General features: G+C 40.1%; 1 protein-coding gene across 11 annotated transcripts in view; it reads right to left on the minus strand.

Moving 5' to 3' along the window:
- Positions 1-23,912, minus strand: part of ST3GAL3 (ST3 beta-galactoside alpha-2,3-sialyltransferase 3) — a 178,144-nt gene that overhangs the window by 141,059 nt on the left and 13,173 nt on the right. The window contains exon 1 of one of the 11 annotated variants that reach the window (XM_033066998.2): positions 13,060-13,079. The exons of the other annotated variants lie outside the window; for them this stretch is intronic. The gene's annotated coding sequence lies outside the window, so the exon portion shown is untranslated. Of the gene's footprint in view, positions 1-13,059; positions 13,080-23,912 lie in introns of those variants that run through there. 11 annotated transcript variants of the gene reach the window in all.

Here is a 23,912-nt window from a genome sequence, read left to right on the forward strand (position 1 = left end):
AATTTCAGTTCTGTCTTAGACACCTCAGATATCTAAAGATATCCTCAGATATTCTTCCTCAGATTCAGTAAAACATAACTGCACTTAAAAACTCCTTGACAGGACAACTTCCTAACACATTGTTTTACATGCTGAGGATGGATTTAGGGAAGGGCTAAGTAATTTACTCATTTTAAAGACAAATGTCATCCTACTAACTTATTAAGGATCCTACATTTGCCTTAATGTTGGGGTCCCCATTCCCCAGCTTGGTCTATTTTGCTTTACTCAGCTTTCTTCTGTAGTGCCAAGGATTTTCCTACCTTACACTTTTTTTTTTGAACAGAGTGAGATGGCTCTGTGTTAAGGGCACTGGTCACGACAATAACATCTTCCGTACCACAGTTCAAGGATATTCCAAGTGACTCATATTTATCATTTGAAACTCAAGGTGCTAATTAAGACATTACCTAAGCTCCACACAGCATCAGTGAAGGTCAAGGTAAACACATACAATACCACTTTACTGGTAATCTCAGCTCCTACACACATACTCTGTCAAAAACAACCAGCAGTGCTCCCATGTTTAGATGCCACAAGGAGTTATGATCTCAAGTGTATTGATTGAGCAGCATAATTCTAACATTTTCAATATCTAAGATGAGAAACTACTATGAAAATGACACATACAGAGCACAGGGACACTTCCTAATCACAGATGTGAGAGTTAATAGCAGCAAATAAAGGGACTACAAGTTTTGGCAAGCAAAACAGATCCAGAGTTTCAGTCCAGTGCTGCCTGCAGCTGATCGGAGACCCAGGTTCAAAGTTCAAATCTTAGTCCCTTTATAGAAAGGGAAAAGGCACTCAGCAACAGGACACATCTTCAGCAACAGGAAACATCTGATTGTAAAGAACATTTCCAATTTCCAAACTATCTTAATAAATTGTCTTAAACCACAGCTGCACTAAATTTGAATGCCTGTCCTGTGTGGCACCTGGCTATACTTATTTGGGTACGGAGATGTGGGAATAGGACGATGCTTGTTTCATATAACGTACCTGTGAGGAAAGATTCATCCTCATTTGAGAGCACACATCATTGAGAGATACCATAATAATGAAAATATCTCATTCTTAACAGCAATTCACTTATGGACTGCACAAATTTAAAAGTTTCTGCATTGTTGCTCCAGCCACTGTCTCTTTAAATACCATCTCCATTTACAAAGCACACAGTACTAGAGAAGGTCCCATAGGCTCTCTCCCCAGTTTTGTGGCTGACCCAAAACACCCATTTTATTGACAGCTGACTTCACAGCCAAGCTTAGATCTGAACCCAAATTCCTTGGCCATCCACTCTGTTGGACTTGAGGTCTCTTTTGTGCTTCAGCCTGCAGCCAGCCAGCTTCCACACGGGGAAACTTGACACGGAGCACTGAGGCTCAGCACAAGCCCTGCTGCAGGGAGGGCAAGCACAGCTGGCTCTGAGTCTCTGCAAACTAAACCACAGCCAACAGGGGTAATTTCGCTATAACCCATGCAGCCCTGAACAAGTCCTTTGATAAATTTGTTTCTCATTCAAAAAATAAACAAACCGATTTTTTCCAAAAACCCTCGGATAAAAGGATTGAGAGCTAAGAATGAATATAGCAAAGTATTATCACTTGTCTGGAGAATTTAATGCAGCATAAAGGTCTACTGGTTACATTGTAAACAGAAAAGTCATTCTCTGTCACCTCTCAATTTCCTGTCACGTAATTGAATATACAGCTCCCTTAGCGATACTGAACTTGAGAGATGCAGTAATATTTCTTTAGGCAATTTTCATTAATTTCATGGAACCTAACCAACCTTTTTACACTTGTTTTGTGCATTGCTCCTTTTTCATCAGGACATTTGTTATGAAGTGGTAAATGAACTGAACAAGAAACACCCATGGTCTGAACAAACGCATTTTTAAAATGGTCTGAGCATGCCAATTTTCTTTATTCTGCAATGAATGAATGGAATGAAAAGATGTGGTGTCCTGCGCCAGCTGGCACACATTTCAGAAGGATATTACATTGTATTTGTCTTCAGCAGCACCAAAATAACTGTTTGGTGGCAGGAAGGGCTGGTATGTTTTGCTCATAAGATCAGCATTTATTTGGATCTACCACATAACTTCACAGAGCCATGACCAACCTGGTGCTTCACTGAGCATCAGACGTGCAGCTCCTCTGTGCCCATCACAGCTCCACAGCACCTGCTTCTTACCTTGCACTTTGCAGAGGAGAGATGGATAGTTCCCAGAGACAAAGGAGGAGATCAAGGTGCTGCAGGCATTCAATGAGGATGTACTTGGCTTTGAGCAACACAGTTCTAAAGAAGGTGCAGAACTACCATAAAGTCACAAAAATACCCAGGCCAAACTATCAATAAAGCTTGTATCCAAGAGGTTCTTTTCTTGACAATGAGAAATTTTTTAGCTAATTCCAAGCAGATTGTTAATATTTTAAGGAGTTCATTATCTCCTAAACTAAGTCTCATATTTTGGTTTCTATTATCACTGTAGCACAAAGTCAGTCATACTCCTGAATTCCATAGAGGAACACGCAATAAATTACAAAATGGTACAATTTCTCTCTTTGAAGATAACGATCTACATGACAAGAAAGAAAATGGGTACTGGCAGTTGGGGAACTACACAGCACAGAGAAAATTAATTCTGTATTTCTATATTGCAAAAAAGTATATATTGTTAGCTTAGATACTATAAAACAAAAAACATTTATAATTTGAAATCAACTGCTTTAGTCTTGTAGCACTTTTTCTAAATAGGGACATGGGCTTTTACCTTAATAAAATACAATTTGTGTCTCAAACTTACATATACTCACACAAGTGTCAGAGAACCTTGGAAGGCTGATGCACGTTACTTTCTGGTTCACATAAATGAAGATATCTACACACAATTAAGGACAATCAGGACAACAACTATTTTAATAGATTGGTCATAATTTTATGCCTACTGGAGCCACTCAACCATTTTTTCCTCCCTTTCCCTCACATACAAAAACTTGTTCCTTTCGTGAGCTCTCAGAAACCCCTCTTTTCTCAAAAGCAGGAGTACAAATACTTCCATCAGGAAATTGAGTTTGTTTGAAAATGATCTACAACTTTTGATATTTAGCCAGTGGTCAGAAGCTTCCCAAAACCTTAAAGCACACATCTGGCCCAACTAGCACAATAACTGCCAACAAGGTCCTACACAGAGCTGCACAGTGAGATTTGGCCTCTCTCCTGTCTGCCTGGAGCACAAACAAATCACAGGAAGGAGTAAGGTACAAGGTATGAGCATAAAACACCTCCTGAACACAAGTGTTTCAGTGGCATCTTGTCTAGAAAGTGACCACATTTGAATTTCTTTGGCATTGCAAGGACCTAAATAATTTATTAACACAAAAGGTGATGCTGAACAGAAAGTCTGCCGGATCCACTTTTCATTCAATGTGTTTTGCAGTTTGAGGCCAGGAGGAAGTTTATGGGAATTTGTTTAGCTTTTAACAGTATTGCTACAACTGATCCAAAATTTGAAGAGATTTCTGGCCCATCAAATCCTAAAACTTAGTAAGTTTCCAAAACATGCTACAACTTCCAAACTAAAATTTTGATTTGAGAGATTCTGCACAATATGTGATTTTACAGGCAGTGGACATAGAGAGATATGGAGCATAAAGTTCTCCCCAAGCTGACTGGCTTGAGAAACAACTTGTCTTTACCTTATTGACACACAAACTGGTCTATAAAGGGCATTAGGTATACACAAAGCCTTCACATCCTAAACCAAACACTCACACAAGCAAATCTGAAATAAAGGTGTTCCCAGAGTATCTACTTGACTATGAAAGTGCCTATGCTCAGAGGAAAAAGACAAACTAAAAAAAAGCCACCAAAACAAAAACCACAGTAACTGAACAGTGCATATATTCTCATTTCCTATTATTTTCTCTTACAAAAGTGTTGGATATTAATTTTTTAAAAAGCTCACAAAAACATAAGAAAAATAACCCAGGGATGCTCTAAATACTGGCAGTTGTACTTCATTCCCATGTGCAGAAATTGCAGCACAATGAAAAACTTATTGAAATAGCAGCTGCAGGACTGGAAGTTGATCACCACACACACCACCCAGGCCCTGGACAAATACAGCTGGAGACAATCTAAAGGAAAAGTGTTCCTCCTATCACACCACATAGAAAAATACAATGAATCCCTTTAAATTAGCACTTGGCAGAGAAACAAGCCAGTGAAGAAAAAAAAAAAAACAACCAACCAAAAAAAGCATTAAAATAATTCCAAGGCACCCAGAAGGTTAAACAAGAAGAAACATTGGTTCAATCTAGGATCAATGGAATTAAACTGCTGAGCACCTCCCTGAAGTGTTTCACAAAGCAAACAAGCCTTAAAAAAAAGAAAAAACAAGCTCATGGTTAGTAGTAGTTTCCAAGTCAGCAGCAACTAAAAATCAGTAGCCATTTTTCTAAGTGGGAAAAGAACAACAACAACAAAAAAGCCAGTCTCACCTCCAGCTACAAGAACTTCTACTTCACACAGATAAATTCTATCAAAAAGATCTTTGTCAGTCAGACTGAAGGTTAGTGTGATACAAAGCTTGTGTGCAAAACTGGAATAGGCAGTAAAATACCAGAGAACTACAGAGAACCACTGCATCCAAACATATTGGGTGACCCTCTTCAGAAGAGCCACAAAGCCTTTTGCATCTTTGCAAGAAGCAACCAAAATGCCTCTGGAAAACAAAACTAAGCAATAAAACCCATCTCAAACACAGAAAAATAACCAACAAACCAATTCACATAAATAGACTACTTTAATGAAAATATTGAGACAAGGGATAAGCTTTCTTAAGAACAGTAATCCAGCATCACTGAAGCATCCTTTTTTTTTGTTGAAGATCCTGTGAAACTGCCAACTCTACTTCACTAAAAGATGAAATTTCAGAAATTGAGAGATGCCAAGAACAACTCCCCTTCTAAGTCAATTTCCACAAAGAAAATCTACTGTAATCTCAGAAAGACAAAACTTCCACCGCACTCCACAACAGACTCCATTCCTTATTAGCATTTCCAGCCACCTGCTGAAGTGTGCTTCCAGCCAGGATTTCACAAGCTCACTGGGATTCACAAATTTTAGAATTTCACCAATTCTGGATTACTCCACTAGCAGAACTCCTTTTAAAAGGCAACAGTCATTTTATTAACCTTATTCTAAAACAGCTGCCTCATCTAACACAACTTCATTTGACTGGCAAAAAAACCCAACAGCTTGATGTTGGCAGGTCTGGGATCAATTCAGAAATGGAAAAAGTCCTTTTCTTGGTTTGTGACAAGTCCTCAACGTTGGCAACTTTTTGGCCCTAAATTTGACTATGAAATTGCCTGCACAACTGAGCAGATGATAGGGGAAAGAGAGGAAACGATTAAGGGAAGGGAAATAGCAATGAGTAGGGCATTCTACAAATAAAGAATATTGCAGAAGCCTGAGACAGCAGTTCACAAAACACAAGGGCCTGCTGGTCACTTGGAAAAGGCAAACTGTGTTGAATGGCTCAAGCTGTTGGGTTTTAAAGTTAGGGATTGGTTGAAGAGGAAGAGGTTCTTAGGTTTTATGAGGTTTTTTAACTAATAAAAGAGACTTTCTCAGACTGGATAACCTTGACATTCCTTTTAAACCATACTAAAACAAACATGCCCACCAACTCTCTCAAACCAAATCAAGAAACAGTAGCACTAACTATAGTAGATGCTATTCAAGGCAATACACAAACGTCAGCATCTCAAGGCCAAGGACTCCATATGGAGAAAGGCAAGCCAAAAGCAGGATTTAGGGCCAACTTCAAAATTGCACATATGCAAGAGAACTGCAACCACCTCACTCCAAGTAGCTTGTTATCACCAGACCGAGGCCCACAAGACTTCAGAGAAGGAAAAAAAGTTATCAGTTGCAGCAGAGCACTTTCCCACAGCTGGTTTTAATTAAGGTAATTTGGCAGTAGTGACTGACAGCAAGCAGAGCCTTCCCAAATCACTTTGCAAGCATTTTTGCCAACATTTCACCATCTGTGATAACCAGGATACTTGATACTAACTAGGATCTGTCTGAGGTACAGCATTTTAGAGTTGCGTATCCACTGTCCTTTAAAATCATCTGGTTCAGTCACTGCTTACAGGTAGTTGGAGCCACTACTTACAGATAATGGGATGGTGGGAGAAGATGCAGAACTTGAGGAAAGACATTAGATAAATTCCACAGAGAAAATCACTCCTGAAAAAGCAGATAGACCACTTGCCAGAATCCCATCATACCTTAGCCATACCCATGGTACGTGCAACTTATAAATGATCACATGGATATTGAGGAGATTTTGAAGCTGCAACAAACAGAACATCCTATATAATTTCTAGGCTAGTTGTGTAGTTTTTCTTTTATGAATACATGCAGGATAGGGCAGGTTTACTATACAGAGATGTTTGGGTTATACCATGATGTCAGAACAATCCAGGGTATGGCCAGAATGTGCAAATTTAAGCCCCATTAAGGGAATGAGAAAGGGTTTAGAAAGGGAGAAATTTTAATGACATCTAACTACATGGAAGATTTTTTCTAAGGTAAATCTGTGACTAGCAATTGCAGTGGGAGACACTAATGGTATCAGTACCAGCACTGGTACATGAGACCAATATATACAAGGAACAGATTGATCAGTAAACATGAGTCAAGAACGTGAAAAAAAAAAAATTAGCCTTCTCCAGGAACACTTAGCGCTTACCCACACCTGGTCTGTCTGGTTCACTCAAGTTATGAATATCTGATACAAACTCTAGTTCAGATTAAAATACCGACCTGGCCAACTCCAAGAAATGTGCAGATTGCTGACACTAAAGCCAGGGAAGTTGCCAGGAACCAAGGCTTAAGTCTGAACCAAGGCAAAGGAAACAATGAAAGTTGTGGGATCGAAAATCTGGGCTTCACGAGAGCAGAATTCAGGAACCAGCTTCAGAAAAACCCACAGGATATGGGCCTTGGGAGAAGACTAGTGCGGGAGAGTTGCTCATTTTGAAGAACAACCTCCACCATGATCAAGAATCATAGAGGCAATATGCAGAAAATCAAGCGATGTTACCAGGAGACGCACATGGATCAACAAGGAGCTTTTGACAATACTCAAATATAAAAAAGAATGCACACAAGAGGTGGGAGCAGGGTCAGGTGAGTGGGAATAAATGTAAAGACACTGCCCTTGTGTGCAAAGACAAACTTGGGAAGGTCAAATCATGCCAGGAGCTGAAAACAGTCAGGGACAAGAAGTGCTTCTACAACTAACTGAGCAGTAAAAAAAAGACTAGGGAAAATGTGGGCCTCCTGCTGAGAAAAAAAATATGGAAAAGGCCTGGCAAAATGGGCAGGCAGATCTCATGAAGTTCAGCAAAGAAAAATGCAAAGTCCTGCTCCTGGGGAGGAATAACTATTCCCTACAGGCTGGGTGCCAACCTACTGGAAAACAGATTTGCAGAGAAGGACCTGGGAATCCGGGTGGAGCAGCCGAACAGAGCCAGCAACACTGCCCTGGTCACAAAGGCAGCCAAGAGCCCCTGGGGAGACCCTTCCCCTGCTCAGCACTGGGGGGGCTCTGCCACAGGGCTCGGGCACTGCTGGGCTCCCCTCCACACACAGACACACTGGAACAAGTCCAGTGAGCTAAGATGATTAAAGGATTGAAGCATCTGCCAGGAGAGAGCTGGGATTGTTCAGCTTTGAGCAGAGAAGGCTCAGGAGATGTCAGAAATGTAACCCGATGGGAAGGATTAAAGGCAGAGATGGGCTCAGAGGTGAGGTACCCAGTGAAAGGACAATAGGCAATGGGAACAAGCTGAAAAGCAGGGAATTCTGTTTAAACCCAAGAAAAAAAAACCACATCTATACTATGGGGGTGCCTCCTAGTTACAACTATTTTGTGACTCTGTGAAACACCCTTGTGTTCTAAACAAGTATTGCTCTTAGGATTTTAGTGCAAGTACTGCCCCTCAGCTGAGACTGCTTCAGAACAAATTAAGTGCAGAGGAATCAACTGCAAAAAAGGACAAACTTTCCAGTCTGTTGCCAATACTATGCCAGGCAAAATTCTTAACAATGCCTAAAAAAGGTGAGAATTAAATTTGTCCTGAATACAGCACAGGGTGAATCTAATAAGAGCAAGGTTAGGGTTCACTTACAAAGAATTTCCTTCCCAGTATAATGAAATATTTTGTTAATGGCTACTATTTGAGTCCAGGAGTGAAAATCCAATGATCCTGCTGAGGTCATGATTATTACCCATAATAAACTGGGTTTCACTGCTGGTTTTCACAAGAGGAGCAGCCAGTTAAATGTGTACACCAAAGTGTTTTGGCCAGGAATTGAGTTAGAAGAATCTGGGCAGTTTCTCGGCAGTCATTCAACATATTTAACATGACTGAAGTGCCCCACACTGACAAAATCCCCCATCAAATTTCACCCCTCAGAAGATTTCAAGCAGGTGGATCATTAATGCCCTGCATTCTGCTAGTGCAAATTTACACAGTGGTGCCAGAGAAGGCACAGCTTCCCACCACAGCCCCAAACAGCCCATTCCCCCACTTTGAGCCATCACAAGGGCTCCCCTGGCTGAAAGGTCAAACTGGCAAAATACTTTTCCACTTTGGTTTTCCGCTGTTTTGCAGTTGGCTGGCATTGTTTGCTATGCCATCAGTCAAACAGAAACAGCTGGCTCAAGGTAAGCTGTAGAAATAAAGGTTAGGGTTGAAGCACAAAGAATGCGAGCGACGTTTCAAAACAGTTTCAGCCAGTGCAAGCCCAAAAGCACATTAACATTTTTCTATCCACTCCTCCTCCACTGTAACTCCGTCTCTACCAGGCATCTCATGTACAGCTCATTTTCTGTTCCCAACAGATTCCATCACTAAAAGCTACCTATTATCCCAGAAACACGCAGAATGAAGGCAAATTGGGAAAACAGTTCTTGCGGCCTATGAAAACCTTTTCTTTTTTTAAGCCTGTCTACGTAAGGTGTCCTCTCAACGAAATCACACTGCAGTACCTGTAAAATTATCCATGAGGACAAATTATGATGAGAGGTAGACTCAGCACATGAAGTGCTTCAGTGACTTTGTTACTATAGCTTGTACCTACAAGGGGTGTCTTCTGACACCGTGGGTTAGCTCACTTGGCAAAGCAGAAAACTTCACTCACAAAGTAGTTCTTCTTGCCAACTTAATATCAAATAAGCTCGTACCAGAATTCCATGGAAGATTTTGGTTTGGAAGGGATCTTAAAAACCATCTTGTTCCAACCCCCTGCCATGGGCAGAGACAACTTCCACTAGACCAGGCTGCTCAAACCCCTGTCCAACCTGGCCTTCAAAACTTCCAGGAATGAGGCAGTCATAACATCTCTGGGTACCCTCTTCTAGTGCCTCATCCCCCTCACAGAAAATAACTTCTTCCTAATATGCAGTCAACCTACATTTTCAGTTTGAAACCATTTCCTTAAGCATAAGTACATTACAGTAGAGGCAGAACATAGCAGTGACCAAACTGAAGGCGTCTCACTTCCATCAGGATTACCAATTCCAACCCCAAATTAACGCCAATCTCAAAACCACACAGGATACTCTGGCAGCAAAGCAAAATTTAGGAAACTTTCCCACCCTGTGTGACCCAGCACATCACTGCAACTGTCCCCAGCACAGCTGTGCCATGACATCTGCTCACAGGGTGAGGGAGGTGGTAAATTGGATCACTGAGGGAGTATGGGACAAAAGTCACCAAAAATAGTCCTTAAAAATGTTACTATGCTGTCACTTAGAGCAGATTTACCACAAAAATCAGCACACTGTGCAACTGTACTCTCAGAAACTTAGATTTGGAAAGCTCAGGCCCTTTCCACAGAACTGAAATGATCCCTGGCAAAATGGTAACATTCCTTAAAAGCAGGTCTTAAATAACAGCCCACCTGTTGACATTCAAATAAAACAACTCTGGTGAACAGCAGCCAGACACTGTGCAAGAATGTGGTAAATAAAACACAGGAGGAGAGAGTAAGGCTGTCCAACAACAGATGGAATAATTGCAACTTTGTCCCCAAACTTTTTTTTTTTTTTTTAATATTTTATATCCAGAAGAAAAGCTCTCTGGAAAGTTCCAGCATATTCAACTCCTCAATCTAGAACAAAGAAGGAACAGTCCTTCCACAACACTGAAGGACAAACAAGCTGTATCAGAACTCACATCTTCGAACCACTTTTTGTGACAGCAAAACTAATGAGAAAACATTCATACTTAATGGGGGGATTCTCCACAAAACTATTTAGTAAATTCATAAAGGCATGCCATGAAGACGAGGCAGTGATCCAACAACAACTAATAACATGTCAACAGTTCCAATGAGCAGCATATTAGGAGCAAAAAAAATTCCAAACTCGGTGTGAAAAACCTGATTTTTATCTTGCACCAACAGTACCCTCTGCTGTTCCAAAGCTGCACTGCATAAGTTGACATCCAGCCCTGACCATCAGAACGCTCAAGCTATCAAAAGCACCTACCTAGCTTTATTCATTATTTATCTCACTTCCTTTAAAGATGTTCTAAATATGTTGGTTTCGTCCTACTATGGAACCAGGTTTTGGGTTGGTTATGATGTTAATCTATTTATTGTCCCAGGATCATCTTCTGTGATTAGAAAAAAATAATATTAAAATTATTTTTAAGGCTAAAACTAACAAAAAGAAAATAAACTAAAGGCTATTCTGTAAGGAAGACAAGGCCCAGACAAGGCCACAGTAATATTTTCTGGAACACTTCTGTAAAGCCAAAAAGGGTTTTCAGATTTTAAAATCAGTTTATCACTCAACAGCCACATACCAGAGAAATCCAAATATTCTACAACCACGAGCTTTTTCAAAACACAACTTGAAGGTTACATCCCATCTGGCAAATGGCCCTAAGGGAAACAACACAGGAAGACTCCTGCACTTCAGATACCCTATGACAACCCAGCATCCCCATGCTGGAAGAGGGACCATCACACTGCAGATGCAGCACAGCAAGAGCAGAAACGGGGAGGTGAGGCAGAGTCCCACAGGCTTCCCCTCCGATGAAGATTCCAGACTGATCCAGGCAGGGTCACTGTGAAGTTTCAGCAAAAAGGACCTGAGGAGATGCCACCCACCCTCCCAGGGCCCAACTGGTGATGATCATCAGCAGAGAAACCCAGAAACTGAGTGTACTACTGTTTTTCTCCCCTCATGTGGAAGGCAATGTGAGGGAGGACAAAGCACAAATGGTACGAGCACTACAGGGGAAAAAATGCCCCCGAGTGTGATGTGAAGCACAGGTATCTCACCACAGGCAGCATGTATGAACAAGCACAAGGAGGAAAAGACATACAGGAGCAAGGAATGCTCTAACCAGGTTACATGGTTACGATGACCATGCCAAAACTGAACTGTGAATGAATACACTCAAGTATAATCCAGAACTACAGAAAAAAACAAAAAACAAAAAAAAAAAATAAACACAAACAAATCAAAACCAGAAAATAGAACTCCTTCAGTACAGAGAAGAAACAAACTTTTACAACTTGCAATGGAAAATAAACATCTACTGCCTGATCCCAAAAGCTTTTCAGGGCAGGGTGACATATGACCAAAAACATCTACAGAGCTTAAGACCGAAAGAAACGGAACAAAACATGTTGTCCTTCACTATATTGTTAATAAGTCACTTCCACGCAGTTCAGCTTCTTCTGAAGTGATGGGAGACAGCAGTCAGTTGGTTCTGACCAAAGGACACAACTTTGAAGCTTCAAAGATGGTTTCATGTCTTTCCATCAGAGCAGACTTAGAACCACATTTTCATACATTTCACAGCAACATGACTTCCAAGTGTGCGGCTTCCAAGTACACAAATATTCGATCTTGGCAAGGGAACAAAGTACTTCCGAGGGGACTCAATGCTGTTGTAATGAGTTACAGTGAACAGCAGACTGATCTGAACTGGCACCACAACACTGAAACCCCCATGTCTTTGCACTGAAAAGCATCAACTAGAGCACAACTGCAAACCACATTTTTCTATTCCAGTCAGTAAGATAGAGCTGCCAAAGAAATACATGCTGGAGTACTACACTCCAAGAAACATACACATGAGTTAGAGAGTACCTAGAAGCAACAATGTTTAATATTTTTTAAAAATTTCTCCTTTAGAAAAATTAAAAAGCCCAAATCTGAAGAAAATAGGACTGCAAGAAGCTCATCAACTAATCTAAAACTCACAAACACACGTTGGGGGGAGAAAAAAAAATTAAAACAAAAAAGAGCGAAAGTCAGAAAAGCTTGTAATTGACTTAATTGTGGTCAAACTGATATAGAGTAGACATGAGGAAAAATCTGTCCAGAGGGAAGAACAATTAAGGACTGGGACAAATTGTACCAGTTTCCATGATTAGATTTTATGGAGTACTTATGACATATGTTGGAATAAAAAGATGCTGACAATATTGTTTCTAAAAGCCCAGAGAAAGACCTGCTGTAGTTCTTTCCAGTGCTATTTGCTACAATTTCCTATGAAGGAAAACATTTTAATGGCCATTATTAAAATATACAACTTCTAAAACAAGTAGTAACATTCAAGATCAGATAATCAAGAAAACACACAGTACTAGATACCAAGCATATTAATCTACACTTTAAAAATGCATATGACGATCATTTTTCAAATTAAATATTTACTAGAATATCTTAGAAAGTACCTAAGTGCTATATAGAAGGAAAGAAATCTATCTTGTACTTCCTGCTCAATCCCTGTTGTTTCTTAATGCCAGTGAGGTAGTTGGACTGCACAACAGAGTGCCAGGAGTACAAAAATGCAAGGTACAACAGCACTGAGGTACATAACAAAAAATAAAAATAAGCTAAAAATAAATACCAATTATGTTTTCAAAACTTAATTATTTTGGAACTTAACACCTTCCCTTTCTTACCTACAGACTGACTGTTCAGGACTGCTATTCTCACTTGCTGATATTATCATGCTGCTGTCAGTGCTTAAAAAAAAAAAAAAGAAAATTAATTTTCAACCATTTTTCGCATTTCCACAGCAATGAGGAAGGAGGTTTCTGCTTTATGACCAAAGAAACATTATTCTTTAATACAACCCAAGTCCTAAGAAGGTTACAATCACAGCAATGTAACTTCTTTCTCAGTACAATTGACCAACATTCATCTAGAAATTTGAGACTGGTTCAAGCCTATCCTTTAAGAGAAGTCAAAAAACATTTGCCTTGATGGAGAAACAACATGGAAGAGAAATTAAAAGTAATTAGCATGGATTTGCTCCTGTCTTCAAGACGAGACTTGCAATTTGCAAGCACCTCCACATGTTCATAATCCTGTCAGAGCCCAACATTCAACATGCAAGTGCAGGGGATTTATACCTCACATGGTTCCATGTAACTGCATTCCCCAAACATTTTATTGGACCAGACAGGCATTCCAGAGATGAGGCTTCACACTGCACAGGATGCAGGAAGGGAACCACCCAGCAATCAATGCAAAATGAAGCCTTCTAGAAACACTCATCCCACCAGCTCCCTCTGGACACTGACAAAAGAAATAGCACAAATAATGCTTTTTAATTAAAATGTGGTATAAAGTTCACATGCACACACTAGGAGGAATTGATACAAAATATTATAAAACAAAATAGAGGAGTGCGCTTCTCAACTCCTACTAAAAGAAATTACGGCATTTGTTATGGATTAGTAGCTTTGGAAATCTCACCTTTCAAGGACAATAAGTGGACCTGCTTGAGGAAGAGACAACCACTACTGTTGATGCAGTCACTGCAGACAGAAGGACAGACATTGTGTGCAATGGCTAAAAGGACTCAAAAGGGAAATGAATCTGCAACACACAACACTATGCTTGCCACCAGCATACATCTTACTGCACAATTAATGAAATACCTCCAGTGTTCCTATACCACAGAGTTCCAGAGTTCTGAATCAATGAAGCAATTCATGGGAGAGATTTAAACAGCTTAGTGTGGATGCCTGACTCAAAAAAAATAGCAAAAATAGATTGGAAAACATCTGTGCTATACCAGGAACTGCAGAACTTGAAGAAAATTGAAGAAAGATGTGCAGAAAGTTGAAACATGATCAAATAAGCAATACAAATGCTCAAAAGGATTAGAAAAACCAAATATAAGTACAAGGAAGACTTTTAGGACACCACTCCTTTTGGATGCAATGTATTGCAGTGCCCAACTCCCTCTGAAAAGGCTGCAAGCCCAAATTTGTGGTCACTTCAGTAATGAACAAACCTATGTTCAACACTCCAGACATTTCCACATTTTTAGTCACAATCCAGACATGCCTATCATTAGTAGCTGGCAGCAGCAGAAGTTGTTAAAATGTTGCTGTTTTCACACCCAATCCAGCTATTTGCAGCAGCTCTGCCTTCTCCAGAGGGAATCAATTACAGCATGTATGGTCCCCTTTGCAACCATCATCCTCACACGAGTCCTCAGCTTCTGATTACACAGCAGACAGTAACAGCCATCCTCTTTCAAACAGTTCTTTGTTATTCTGAGCTTACTAAACAGTTGTGTGTCAAGCACTCAGAGCCTAAATTACAAGTATTGCACAAACAGCCACTGCCTTTCCTCACTGACCTTCTCATCTGTTGAGTTCTGAAATTTCAAGAGACAGCCCTGATTACTTTGGTAATTACTTCTCACACTGTCTTCTGGTCTTCACTTTATACCTACAATTATAAACAAAAAAAAAGTGTATGCATATGGAACACATATTCAATTCCCACTCTATGCTGTAAGTCCTTCAGGGGAAGGAAGTGACAATGGCCACAAGTTACAGATTAGGATGCTCTGGCTGGATATCAGGAAAAATTTCTCTACCAGAGCAAAATGGAACACACTGCCCAGAGAGGGTACTTGGCACCTGAAGTCTGGTTTTTTTACTCATCACTCTATACTCCCTTAAAAGGAACTGCTTTTGGACTGATTCCCTTGAGAAGCAAAAAGGCCATAGTGATAAAAAAATAGTACCTACATTGTTATTGTATATTCAATACATTCAATATTGCACATTCTATGTTAAGTGTCTCTTCATTGATCTGACATTTCTTCAACCAACCCCAATACAAGCACCTCTAGTGCAACAAATGCACAATAAAGAGGTGTTTGAAACCGAAGGTGACATACCCAAAAGTAGACAGAACAATTTAACTGGCATAAAACAGCAAATAACGTTCAGGACAAGGGGTAAAAGAACACCCAAATATAAAAAAATCCTAAACCACTCCAAATTACAATGGACCCTCAGTTCTACTACATCATGCCTGGTCCCTAGGGAGGGCTACAGACAAACAAGGGATTGTGCAGGGTTTGTGCAGATGATTGAACACCAGGGCACTGACACCAGGCTTGTTTAGCCTGCAGAAGACAGTGCCTGGGGGAGGCCAGGGGCAGTCCTCCTGCAGGAAGATCCTGAGAAAAGGGAGCCTGGTTCCCAACGTGCTGTATGGTGGGATGATGAGAGGCAGTGGCAGAAGCTGAAACGAGAGGATTGGACTGTTGGAGGGAAAGAAAAGTCTGCTCACCATGAAGACAGCGAAGCATTGGAAAAGACCATACAGAAAGATTGTGAGGTCTCTATTCTTGGAAGTTTTTAAAATCTGACTGGATAAAGACTTGGTCTCAGCAAATAATTGATGCTGTGCTGACCAGGAGGTTGGACTGGAAACTTAGTTACTTTAATTCCAACTAGTATTAACCTCTAATTTTGCAAAGTCTTGCTCTATTCTTAAAAACAGTGAATATTTTTTAAACCTGAGAGAACCGAACATTAAAAGTAATCCATGTAGGTTAATTTTCCTCTAGCTTACCTTATTTGCACATGTAAGATGAAAAGGTTTATTTTTCCCATCTTCCCACATTACACGTGTAGGCACACAAATGTAAGAAGGTACTGCAGTTACCTTCAGTAAAAGAGCTCTTTTTACTACTAAGCCTGCAATGATAATGGCTAAACAGAGAGAAATATATAAATAACTCAGGTGAGAGATGCAAAAAAATATTTCTGCTTTAAACAATAGAATAGAAATGGAGATTCTGAACATATCTAATATTTCTATTTCTGAATATGGTTAATTCTGATCATTTCCCAAGACTAATTCACAATCTCATCCTGTTTTGCTAAAATAACTCTACTTTGATCTTCAAGCTGATCCGGTGTCAACAGTAACAATGTACAAACCTAAGAAGTACAAAGATTAGTTGCTTTCAAAGAAATAACATAGTATATGCACCTAATCTTTCAGGTGCTTACAACATAGGAAACATTCGGAAAAGCACAGTTTCAATTAGGATTTTTTTTTCCAAGTAAATTCACGTAAAGAAGCTTAATATCTTGAAATGCTATTCATTCTCCTTCCTAATCCGGCTTTCTGCAATCTTGGTTAGTTACATATTCTCAGCCTTTCCAACCTCTATGTAGATGCTAAATTATTTTCTGAACCCAGGTAAATTCTTAAGAGTCTCATCGTATTATCTACCCAGAGTTAAACATTCACTACTCTGTCTTCTCAATCACCTTTTGAAAAAAACAAACAAATTGAATATTTTGCCATTAATTTAGGGTAATTTTATCAAACATTTCTAGAACCATTAATTATTTCCCCATCTTCTTAACTCATTTATGTTTTAACTAGGCTTTAGGGGTGCTTCAGACAACACCATTAGTATGGGAAACTCAATACCATGTGAAGGTGGTAACAGAAGCTCTCATACAGGTTTGCAAAGTAGTCAGACAAGTTTATGTCTGAAAACCTTAAGAGGCATTATTATGTAGAAAGGTAACACATCCGCCTCAGGAAACCAAAGGTCACACACCACAGGAAGATAGAACAGGATGGGAGAAACAACAGTACCTGCTAAGCCCACTGTCAGTTTTCTGAGATATTCTGCTGCTTGTGCCTCTGAGCAGCCCCAGCCACCCTTGCACGAGACTGTTACCACTGACAGAGGGGCAGGACTCACCTGCACATGAAACATCAGACATGCACAACAGATGTGCTTAGCACAAACCTGTCTCCCAAAGCTTTTATTTTACTTCTTTCTATAAAGAACATGAAACTAGGAGCAGTATTGTTTTAATAATTATAAATATGCCATCATCACTTGTCAGAGGACTGCAGCATATTGGCATCTTCAGTTCCCATATCAATTCTACCCGATAGAAAGCAATTCAAATTATCAAATATGGTTCTGTTTTCCTCCTGCTTCAACTTCTGCAGAAGGATCTGCAAGTTTTCTGGATCTTCCAATTTTTCAGGATTAGAAGCATCCAGATTTTCTCCACAGCAGCAACCCATGAGATAAGATTAAATAGTAGGAACTTTTCTTCCTTCTCCTCAGTTGGAAGAAGTCCTTTAAATAGAACAAGTTGCTTTGTAAATAAGTAACAAAGTCTGACTTCCTAAGAACTTTAGATTTGCCTCTATTTTCTTCTCCCTTCAATAATGCAAGCATGGAAAAGATTACATTCCCACCCAATATCTCCAGATTCTTTGGGCAAATACAGAATTTTGAGTGAATATAAAAGAAAAAAATCCATCAATTAGGAAAGACCTTCTGAACAGGAGTGTCAGGAGATAAAACCAGAAATTTGTCACACGATGGGACTTGATCAGTTTATGAAAATAGCTATGGACATCAGCAGCGGACTATTAAAAATAAGTGGATTTAAATAGCAAGGTTTCTCCAAATTAAGGTACTGTAAAACCAAATGACTCCACGGAAGGTTTTTGCTTTTTTTTTTTAATTCTCGCCCAGGGGATGGCAGCTGCCAGTCTGTAACTGTGAGGAGAAGGGGAATGCTCTGGGGTTTTTAGTGGGTTTTTTAGGGGGTTTTTTAACCCCGCATTTGCCGTGGCCGTGACGTGGCGGGCGCGCCGCGCCTCTGCCGCCCCCGCGCGGTGCCCGGGCGCCACTGCAGGCCCGGCCGCCGTCCCGCGAGGAGCTGCGCTAAAAACTGGTATTGCAGTAAAAACCCGATACTTCAGCTAAAAACTGCTATTGCAGTAAAAACCCGATACTTCAGCTAAAAACTGGTATTGCAGTAAAAACCCGATACTTCAGCTAAAAACTGGTATTGCAGTAAAAACCCGATACTTCAGCAAAAACCCCGAGTTCAGCACGTCGGTCTGTCCGAGACGGATTAAAAATAACATTTCCTAAAGAGCTTGGAGGGAGAAGGAAGAGAAGTCCGTGTATTTTCACACTACACAAACGAGTTTTTTTAGAATATCTGAACGTAAGCCAGAGGAGCAGAAACTGCTCAGCCAGGAACTCGGCACAAACCTTCCCACTGGCAATCCCATTTCACATTACTCTGTCATGTTACCTAGTCTTTACAAAGACTCAAGTATTTAACTGGGAAAAAAAATTCGGAGCACAGAACCAGGCAAAAAACTTAATTCCTCACAAAAAAAAAAAAAAACCCTATGCAACTTTCACTCCAAGCATGATGCATGATGTGCCTTAAAAAAAAACCCAAAATCACTGCTTATAGAAACAGATAAGTATAAAACGTGAAAAAAAAGTGCTCACTCAGGAAGAAGTAAAAATTTATCATATAGTCATCTTAGGCATTTTTATAAACAGGTCCTTCAAGAAAGAAACCATCCCAAGATTAGTTTATGCTGAATGGGGGCAAGAATAAGTAATGCTACTTATGGGGTAAATTCCCTTCCAGCAAAGGCAGGAACAAACACACAACTGCTGAGCAAAGTAAACTTACACTAGTACAAAATTATGTCAAATACAGCAATTAATACATAACAGTCAAAATGGTTTAGGGATTTTTAAAAAAAACCTTTTGACCACATGGTTGCACATTAAACAAAATCAAAGTAGTCCTGAATTCCTCAAATTACATTAAAGCCTGCAGTAAGAAATTCTTATCTTAGCTCTTTTTAATGCTGCACTTACAAAGTTCTCTAGAAATGAGTGAACTTCCCAATACCAGGTTTTTTGCTCTTACCCTAATTGTTCTTATCGAGGTCAGAGTTAATCATTAAGCATGATTTAATTACTATATTTTATATAATATTTATATTATATTATTATAATCATTAATCATTCTGCATCTGCATCAAGACTCTACCAGAAGAGTAGCAAATCCACTACACAACAGATTTCATCCATCCATCCATCCTTTGACACAGGAAGTATAATTTGCATAGGAGGGTACAGCATAAGGAGCATTTAGCTCTAGTTTACAAGTTATTTTTAATTCTTCTTAGGGAAAAAAAAAATTAGTAACTACATCAAGAAAAATTCAAAGGTCAAAAACCACCATCCAAAGTCCTTTCAGATAATGGCACAGTTTCTATGCACAGAAGGCCAAACCTTTATATAATACAATTTGCTGTAATTAGAAAAAAAACTTTGAGGGAAATAAGACAGCGAGGAGAAGTAATATATTGTTATACAGTACTGAAGCTTTAATGTTTTTCTAATATGAATAAGGCCTCTCTTTCAATCACAGAATGGTCTGGGTTAGAAAGCATCTTACAACATCATCTAGTTCCAATTCCTCCACTGTGAGCAGGGGACACCTTCCAATAGACCAGGTTGGTCAATGCCCCATCCAGCCTGGCCTTAAACACTTCCTGGGATGGGGGATCCAGAACTTCCCCAGGCAACCTTTTCCAATATCTCACCACCCTCAAAGTGAAGAGTTTCTTCTTCACACTTAATCAAAATCAATGCATAAACCTATCTTTCAAAAACTTGGAAATATTAAAATTATATTTGAAATGTTGTTAAATAGGAGACAAAAGTCAGAAAATTTAATCAAAATTAACAAATTTTTCCACTGTAATTCAATTTGCACTCTTTACATTGCATTAACTCGGGCTTTTGCTTCTAATGAGGTACCTGACCCAAACACAAAAGCTCTGGACTCAAAGATATAGAAAATAATGTTAAAATGAATCATAATGAAAAATAATAGAAGCCTTTCCATTGTTCAGATAAGAAATTTTTAAACAGAGATTATAGCAGCAATGCTAGCAGAAGAAAGCAGCATTACTAATTTCCTAGGAGCTTAATGGAGAACCGCCCATGCTCCACTTGGAGCCTGATAGAATTGTGTGGGGCAAGTCTCAATAGGCTGAAAAGTCTTTCCAAGTAAATTCATGGTAATTAGGTTTCTAATTATACCCAGAGCATTAGTGATTGCTGTGGTTAAAACAGCCCAAACTGTTTCCTTATTCCTCTCTTTCTGAAACCTCAGTCTTTCATTGTTTGAGCAAAAATTCTAGAAATTTAGTCTGCCTGAACATACATTTTTCTTAAAGTTTAAACAGAAGAACAGAGAGTCCTGTGCTTATGTATGGAGAGCAAAATTAAATTTTTCCACTATAAAAACAAATACTCCCTGGTATTGAAGCAGCTAGAAAGCATGCAGTACTTGGCCTTGGATGGGCCAAACCTGAAGGCTGAAAAGCCCCAAACCAGAATTCACAACAGTTCAGGTTGTACACTTAGCTCTGAAGATGCAGCTGAGGCAGTTTCTAGTAGCCACTCACTGTAGCCACATCATGCCCTAACCACGGTACCTACATGACGCCACCACGCTCAGATCATGCTTTCTTATCAATACAGCACTTGGAAATAACTGCCTGGGATGTCATCAGCATTTGCAGACCTCTGCCCCAAGCAAGCGCCACACATCGCTGCCCTCCTGAGCCACAGACAGAATGTTCAATTACAGTGAGTCTCATTTGGACAACTGGACTGAGATGAAAAACCTTGGACCTTTATTCTATTCATAGCTCTGCCCTTGAGCTGCTGCATGACGTAGAAAAATTTGACTTTCCTGTGCTTCAGCTTCCTCAGCCTTCCTGAGTCAAGCCTATTCACCCTAAGAAATGTGCCTCAGTACATTTTTAACTACTGCGTCTGGGCACATTTACAGTTGAGAAACAATATTTACATAGTACTTTATAGCCACTCTGAGACTGATTAACTTGTAACAGAGACAAAAAGATGCAATTGAACTTACAAATAATTAACTTTGCAACAGGACAGGTGAGCTTTCAGAAGTAGGTAGGAAGACATCAGCTACTTATTTGTTGGAAGAACTCAGCTTTTACTTATTTCTGTGCCATCTTTTTTTCACTACTTCTTTAAAAGCATACATGCATCTATTCATAGTGCTGTGAAAGGAGATACTCATTGGAACATGCACACTCATTGTAGTTAAAAAAATACCAGCTAAACTTTTCTGTAGTTATTAATTCTTTTTGTTCTGTGAGTCATTAAGGGGCACACTTCCTGCACCGCTGCAGCTCTGATGACTCACATTTAATCAGTGTCCAAACACTGAAACTCATAGGGTAACAACTGTGAAAAACTGGCATGCTGTAACAGAACTGATTTAAAGTAGGAGGGATCCCAGTGTGATAGGAAAAAAAGTGAAGAAATATGCGTGTTTATAAGCACTTAAAAATGGAAACAGTTGATTTTAACACATTTATTTTTTTAACCAAGTAAGAAATGCTAAATTCTGCCCTCAGAGATATACATTTCCTGTATTGTTGAGTCCTTTGGTTATGCAAAATACCAAGAACTGGGTAAGAAACACCTTGTAGTTTCTGTACTTGACTAGAATTTTGGCACTATCCTCACACACTGTTACTTTCTCAGGAAAGCAATGCATACAAGAGCAATATAATCACCCAGTGCCACAAAGGAGTAACCACTTGAAATCAGCTACCTCAGGTTCAAATATCTATTCAGGATATGCCCGCACAGTACAAATTACTTTTTGCCTGGATGCACAATTACACTCCTCCTGAAGTGCAGAAGAGATACATAATTCATCAGGAGCTATACCTCATGACCCAAGTGTACTTGTCCTTGCAAATCATACCCAGGTTGTTTGGCTGCTTTATTGCCTCAGCCTGACACTGTGATGTAAACCCAGACCACAATGACAAAAAATGAGACCTAATAGTGACAATGTTGACAGAAGATAAGAAACCAGGAAAAATCTCCTCTGGAAAACACCCCTAAGCGTGACAGGCAGGGTCAGAATCAGTACCAAAGCCATGCTTAGATCACAGCAGCAGCAGCAGCTGTCCAACTTGAGACAAATCACAAATTACCTCCTTTGTCCCAACGCCAGTAGAACTGATGTGAAAGAGAATTGGAGTGAGCATGGAAGGTGCCCACAGCCAGCCTGGATGTACCAAAGTCAATGGAAAAAGTGCAATCTATTCTATGAAACCAGTGGTGGGGGGCAGCTCCCACTGAGGTTGGCAATACCTAATCACTACAGGCAGTGCTGCAATGGTACAGGTGAGAAGGGGGGATGCACGGTGAGGAGGGGGAGAGGCAGAGAACCACTCCCTAAGCAGGGGTGACACAGCTCTTACAAGGAGGTATTGTTTCCAGCTGAAAGCATTGCTAAGGGGTTCACAGACAGCTGAGATGAATAAATCCTTTCACCTCTGAAAGCACTCAGCTGCAGAGCAATTGCTACCAGAGGTAAAATGCTTTCACTGCAATGTACCTTTCCAGAATGGAAAACTGCTGACTTTGACCTCTGGGTATCTGTATCAGAGGACACAGCTTTGGCTGCATCTAAGACAGTGAACACAGTTCCTTATGAATACTCTCCCCAAACCACCCATCCAAAGCCCCAGGAACATACCCTTCCCAAAAATTTGTGGGGAGGCCAGGGAGAAAATGCAGGAATTAAGTGAAACACTAAGGGTGAGGCCAACTGAGTGAAACAGACAAAAATCACACTCTGTTTTAAAATGGGCAAGTTCCTCAATTGTACCCATCAGCCAATAACACAAATGGAGAGAGGGGAAAATAGAAAGGGACTCAAATAGCATCGAGACAGTTGCTGTCAAGAGAAGCAAGAGCAACTTACTATTTCAAAATGCAAAACTAAGGCCCAGCTGTGAGCGGGGAGATGGAGAAGTATTCTTGCATCTTACTTTTCAATCTTGCTAAAAAGTCAGCACTGGCCCAGAACTAAAACAGTAACTCAGAAAAGGCAAAATGAAGGTACTACAAATACAGCCACCCCTCGAACCATAACATGCTTAGGGTGCTATGCCCTTAATGACCTTCATCAAAGCCGCTCCTTACATGCTCCTAAAGCCAGAAGACTGTTCAGGGAGTTTCCTCCTCTGGAGAAATCCCAAGGACAAGGCACCTAATACTAGCTCCCTCTCTCAACAGCTCTGTCATGCAAAACTTCCCAATGCCCCTGCAGAGATTTGTCCTGCACTGTTAACATTATAGCAGCACTTGAAATTCCTGGAGAGACAGCAGGGTCATAAAGTAATGTTGAGTATTTCACTAAATAAGCAGTAACAGATCAGAAGAAGATGAGGCACTTTCCTTCCCCTATGCTCCTTGTCTGTCCTATGAAGTGCTGCCTTCCAAAAGAGAGGCACTCATTAATTTTTAAATTTTATTTTTAAGTCCCCTACGTTCTGATTCACATTCACTGAGCAGAGTGTCTCTTCTGTCCTGGTGGCACACAGGCAGCTGCCTGGGGTGAGCTGGGCAGTTCTGGGCAGTAACATCCAACAGCCAGAGCAAGAGCTTTCAGGAACACACACATCAGCTTCCAGCCAGGAGAGAAATAGCTGGCACAATTACAGCTGTGAAAAATACTACCACAACTGAGTGTCCTGGACTTGCTGGAGTTGAAGTTTAGCCACGCTCCTTAATCTGGCAGGCTAAGAGGGAGCACAAAGTAAGTTCAGCAGTGACAATTTC

The sequence above is a fragment of the Catharus ustulatus genome, chromosome 9 (assembly GCF_009819885.2).
Source record: "Catharus ustulatus isolate bCatUst1 chromosome 9, bCatUst1.pri.v2, whole genome shotgun sequence".
NCBI lineage: Eukaryota > Metazoa > Chordata > Aves > Passeriformes > Turdidae > Catharus > Catharus ustulatus.